The sequence below is a fragment of the Adiantum capillus-veneris genome, chromosome 10, assembly GCF_014529385.1.
Source record: "Adiantum capillus-veneris isolate H3 chromosome 10, ASM1452938v2, whole genome shotgun sequence".
Classification (NCBI taxonomy): domain Eukaryota; kingdom Viridiplantae; phylum Streptophyta; class Polypodiopsida; order Polypodiales; family Pteridaceae; genus Adiantum; species Adiantum capillus-veneris.
The window spans coordinates 78,918,710-78,924,709 of record NC_140940.1 but is presented as its reverse complement, the minus strand read 5'-3'; the positions used below and the strand labels follow the sequence as shown (position 1 = coordinate 78,924,709).

The following is a 6,000-nucleotide window of genomic DNA, read 5'->3' as shown; positions in this document are numbered from 1 at the left end:
TGTTACATTTGTTGAATCAATGTTTTTTATTGTTAAGTCTAAAGAAAGTGTTGAAAATTTTCCTAGTTTTGCATGTTTTACTGGGTCTATACTACAGACTGATTGTCAAATCTATACAAGATGATCGATAAAGCTAGAATTTGTGTTGGATGTTTTGCATGTTTTACTGGGTCTATACTACCGACTGATTGTCAAATCTATACTAGTTTTGCATGTTTTACTGGGTCTATACTACAGACTGATTGTCAAATCTATACAAGATGATCGATAAAGCTAGAATTTGTGTTGGTTATGTAGGCATCGGAGATAAATTGCTTGATTAATTTTAGACATAATTGCACTTTTTGCGAGGCAATTTGTGACAAATTACGTGCCACACACTCAAAAATGGATACAAGGGTATCTCATCAATTTTTGAAATTTGAGGGGTATTTTGGGAATTTCCACCAATTAGAGGGGTAGTTTGGTAATTCTCCCTAACTTTTAGTAAGAGAGAGAAATATCTCCCGGCAGTGGCACGTGGAAAGAGCTTTTCTGTTTTTTTTTTCCCCTCAAGCCAAGGGATCTCTTTAGATACCATCTAATTCAAGCGTTGGGACTACCTACAAATTTTTGGGTCCATATACATCTCATTAATTAATTAGTCAGCAAGATTCCATTCGAAACGAATCTGCCATTGCAAGGGAAAAACATCCTGACTCTACCGCAAGGTTCACATGCTGAGCCGTATAGCTGCTAGGTCGGACAGCCAAACAGGAGCTTCTTTACATGGCTGCGGGTACTTGGTCTGCCTCTTGTCCTCCGTCTGTTTCCCAAACACCACCGTACCCTCACACGCTCTTTCCTTGCATTGGCAGAGAGAGAGAGAGATATCTCCGTTATCCTACCACTACTCACTACGATCGCTCCCTGCTATGAATCTACGTCGTGCTCCAGCCTATTGTCCGGCTCTATTTCATTTTTGATATTGAAAACGGCCCGATATTAAGCTAAAACACATTTTTTTTGTTTCGCCACTTGTAACCACGCTCTCTCCTCCATGTGCCCTCCTCCCCCTTTTTTATTCAAAAGCCTTCCTTTCGAGTTTCAAGTGGGATCTTCTTATGATTCCCTCACAACTAATGAATCCAAAATCGTTGGTCGTTGGGACATATTGGGTCAAAGTTCATCTCATTAATTAATTTTCACCCATGATTCGCATGGAATCATGAACTCCAAAGCAAAAGACACTTTCCACGTTAGAGACCCGTCGTCCCCCTTGCGCTTGCTCTATGATTGCCATGGAGTCTCAAAGGATGTCGGTCGTTGCCTTCACACCCCTCCCCCGCCCGCGTGCCCTCTTTTTCCTTCTCCCCTCTGTGAGACTGTGGCCCAGGTGCGGAGCAGAGTGCATGCCATAATCCCACGACCCCTCCGTGCTGCTTGCCCCTCCCAGTTCTGCATCTTCTAATTCGCCAGGTCTCTCACCTTTGCATCGCCTCATTGCTTTGCCTATTATCGTCACGTTCACCCTGTACTCTCAGACCCTCCTCCCCACCCTCGCTGCAACACCATGCTGCAATGCGGATGCATTCGTGCCCTCTGTCCTTCCCGTTTGCACACCCGAGAGAGAGAGCGAGGACCAGCTCTATCAACGATTCGCACCCACGATCTGCTCCTCTTCATCTTGGCGGAAACATGCACAAAATGCGCCTCCTTCAAAGGTGATGAAAAAAATATCTCCTTCCCCTCCACCTTCGTGCTGACAGATCGCATCTCTCTCTCTCTATCCCGCTTTCTTTGCTGCTTCTCAACGCCAACGTCCAGCAACACGTCTATCTCTTTCTCTCTCTCTCTACCCGGTGCACTTGCCTAAATGAAGTATCTCAAGAGATTCTCCCTAATTTGACCTGCTTGCAAAATTGTAGAGACTTTGGTGCAATCAAGATTGCATTCCTTTCCTATTTTCCAACCTAAAGACATAATTACGTAGAATCTATGTGCAACATAAACACATGTAATTCTTGTATAAATGCTTTCACAATTATTCTTCCTGAATTCATTAATTAATCTCCGAGATTCTCTTTCAGTGGCATTGCAAAAGAAAATAAAGACTTTGTGGGTTGTTCACACAGACGAAGCAAGATCTTCGATAGTCGTGTAGGATTGGTGTTCACAAGCTTGTTTTTTTTAAGATACACAATGCTCAGAGTCGACTTTAGAAATACAAGCTCGAGAAGAAAATAAAAGTATCAATTTTAAAAGGATGCTTCACATGGAGACATGTTGTAGATAGAATAATTGTTGTATTGATTATTGAATCGTCTTGTACATGGCTTTGTTAGCTTAAACAAGAAAATATTCATGACAGGTGTTGGTGCTGGTTGTATATACGTAGCAAAACATAGATGATCTACATATTAGATAAATAAATAGCTTATGATTGTATTATATCACAGCCTTGTCAAGAGCTTTGACAATCTGCAAATGATGGCATTCAGCTTGTTCAGCTAAGTCTTGAGGTGTGTAACTTCCCTTTGCAAGACACAGATCTGCTCTTCTAATTTGACGACTTGGACATCAGCAACATTCGTAGCATAATTGTCGATGGCATCTTTTAAAGTATGTACAACAGCACAATAACATCTAAGTGGAGAAAATGATGATTGGTGCTGTGATCTCCCACAAGCTCCGTCAAAAATGGCGATCAAAATGTCATCCATTCTATCAATCCGCTGATCTTCAATAGCAGCAAAAGAGTCCTCTGTTTGTGTCTCCTGAAATTCCATCAGCTGGTTCTCATCATGCTCGTCCATCCTTGCACTACACGAACAAAATTGGACAGTCAGGAGAATGATTTTTGAATAGAATAAAAAAGAACAACAATGCACTCAACTGTTAAGCAACTATAGTGACATTAGTACGGTGGACTAGAGGGATAAAGTCATCGCCTATTTGCGCATCGCTCAGTTCAATGTCAACATCGTGATTTTCAACACTTGCTGGTGACGGGCTACAAAACACATTTGTTGACATAAACAATGTGAAAATTGAATTGCTTTCCGTAAATGGTAAATTCCATACCTATGTCTTTCTTGCCAACGAGACAAGAACCAGTCTACTCACGGGTGAGTTGTTCCACACATGTCATTAGCAACAAAAATGCTAACAACATCTTGGTATGTTGTACACGACGGGTAGATCATGCACTTCCAAATAGATTTTATTTTCCCCATTTCCATTCCACGTCCTTGATGTGGAATTATCCACGAAGACGATGGATAATACTTTCCTGTCTTCACCATCCTATGTAGCGTCGACAAGAAATCATTTCCTGTTGGATGCCGCAGCTTGAATTTGCAAAACATTAGCGCTCTATCAAAAATGTTTACTGGTGTCAAGCATATCCTATTTTTTAGCTCATCGGCTCCATAGAGACTACACAGCTCTATGCCTTTGTTGACATCGGTAGAACTAACGTTGTGCATAACTTTCCTAAAGTGCAGCTCATCCTCTTCCTTCAAGCAATACCCAAGCATGCCCTCAAAATGTATGCATTTTATGTTGTTTTAAACCCTGCAGGAGTCACTCGGTCCCAACCCAATTATCCTTTGATCTTCTTGCTAACAGCTATCAACGATGTTGCCCATAGTCGTACAACACCCCATTTGGAAATGAAGGTGCAAGGCAGTTCCCCCTCTCTCCAACGCACAGAGACCAGCTAGACACTCGTTCTCAAGAAATGATTTGATACATCCCAAGAGCATTGCATCTATATCATCACCCCCGACAGAGATAGTCACGCTAACTTGCATGACCCTAGTACTCGGCCGACAATGATTCACATTATTCCCGCTCGCATTAGCTCGGTCCGAATCCTGTATTGTTCTTGATCTTCTCCTCTTTGGCATAGCACCTTCATCAGGAACAGCCCTAGCTCTGGCTTCACTCTTCAATCGTGCCATGTTCGCAACCTATAAGGAATACACAAACTTGCAACTGAATTGTATACAAGTAGTATAGACATCTGGTCGCACAATAAATAGCACACTGTTGTGATCAACATCACCAAATAGACAAAAGGTGTTTTAAACTTTTCGCATAAGAGTGCAGCAAACGACACAGTGAAAAATATCTCGGACTCTGTCAGACACAGACACAGTCGACCAACATGACTTACCTGTCAGACATAGACCCCAGCATGACTTACCTGTCTCTGTCTCACGCAGACACGGAGAGTTGTTTGTCTGCGTCGACCCATCTCTAGCTCATGCAGTCAGAGAGAACTCATGCAGCTGCTTCTGGACATCCGTCAGCAGCTTTCACAACTGGATATCCGCATAAAAAAGAAACAAGAAACCTCACCTTGGGCATGCGCTGTAACATTTAATGGCCTAAAAACTTGTGTGTAGAGGAAATTAGCATGAACATAGTGGGCATTTCATTCGAATAGATTCTTAATGAGAATTACAAGAGTGCTTGGGTGGAGAGAGAAACAAAAAGCATAACACCTAGTTAGATAGCATGAACAATACTTTCAAAAGAAAGAGAAATTAAGCTATTGACAACAGTTGAGGACCGGATTTGCATGGAGCTGGTCCCCCCTCCAAAAGGGTTTGTATTATGGTTTCTCCCATCAAGAGAGACATTGTACGATACAATTCTTTGTGTTCCTTCAAGACTAGCTAGTGCAATGAAGATGAAAGCTTCATACACTAAGAAAAACACTTAGCAAACACAACATCAATTATCCCCGGTCTTGGACCCAAGACCTCACACACCTTTGAAGATGGTGAGCTAGTAGGGTATGAGAGTAGATTGAGAGGAAGTAGGAGTATTCTTACGAGAAAGATGTACATCTCCTCACATAATCACTCATATTAGCATAGCTTAGCTTAGTAATTAGCATGGTAGAGGAGATGAGCATGCATTGAAGCTTGGCTCTTGGTTGGATTTGCATCACAAAGCCAAGAGTTGTTGGTGTAGGCCTCCCTTCTCACAAGCTTGTAGTAGGTGGTAAGCTTTCCATTAAAGCTTGAGAAGGAGAGAGAGTCTTCTTTTCTTCACACATGATATTGTGTGAGTGTGTGTGTGATAATGCCTTGCAAAAATCAGCCCCCTCTCTCCCTTGGGCGACCCCTCTTGCTATTTGCTCTTGCTATCCTCTCATTGGACCTCCCTAGGCCTACCCAATGAAAATTAAGTAGCATAAGTGATAGCCTTCTGACATGTGTCCCCCTTTCCCCTTTTGTGAGAGATTTAAGTAATTTAGTAATTCTATTAAACTCTCATTGGACCCTTTGCCTCGTGGCCAATAGGAATCAGGCAAGCCTTGGGGCTGCTGAATGCTCATTGGACCCCTTGGGAGACTGTCCAATAGTCTTCTAGAGGACTTAATTCTCATTGGTTCTTTTATTAAGTGTTTTTAAATTAATTAAACGAGATTTACTCTAGCCTAATTCTCATTGGTCAAGATGAATAGGTCTCAAACCATGTCAGTAGGAAGAAAAATCTCTCTCTCTCTCTCTCTCTCAGGCTGCATGTCTAGGTTGTATTAAAATGAAGCATGTGAGGCAAAGAGCCTGGTCACGTGTACCAGCGAGCCTGCTTTCTGCCCAGTCATGATCCGACTCTTCTCTCTCTACCTATCTAATCGCGGTAGTTAAGAGCCTTGAAACAGGCACAGTCTTTCACATGGTTGACTTTTGTTTCCCTCTTTGTTAGCAGGAACCTGCTCAAGATCTGTCTCATCACTCAGTCAAATCAAGCATTTATCTTCAAAAAGCCACCAATTTTCTTGAGTTGCAAACAAAGCTGGAAGGCTATTTAGCTGTTCCAAAGTGAACAGGCTCTAAATGTAAGCAAAATGACATGGAGGCAATCCTACAATGTAGGCACATGCATGGAGGTAGCCCTACAATAAGATACCGGAGTCATCATTTCTAGGGGGAGGCAAAGGGTCCACATTAGGTATGCAACACCAAGGAGGATCCAAATGAGCAAAGGATTGCTAACTCCAAG

At 42.3% G+C, this 6,000-nt stretch overlaps 1 pseudogene; it reads right to left on the bottom strand.

The window, feature by feature from the left end:
• Positions 1–2,877: 2,877 nt before the first annotated feature.
• Positions 2,878–4,240, bottom strand: LOC147449124 (uncharacterized; annotated as a pseudogene).
• Between the last annotated feature and the right edge of the window lie 1,760 nt (positions 4,241–6,000).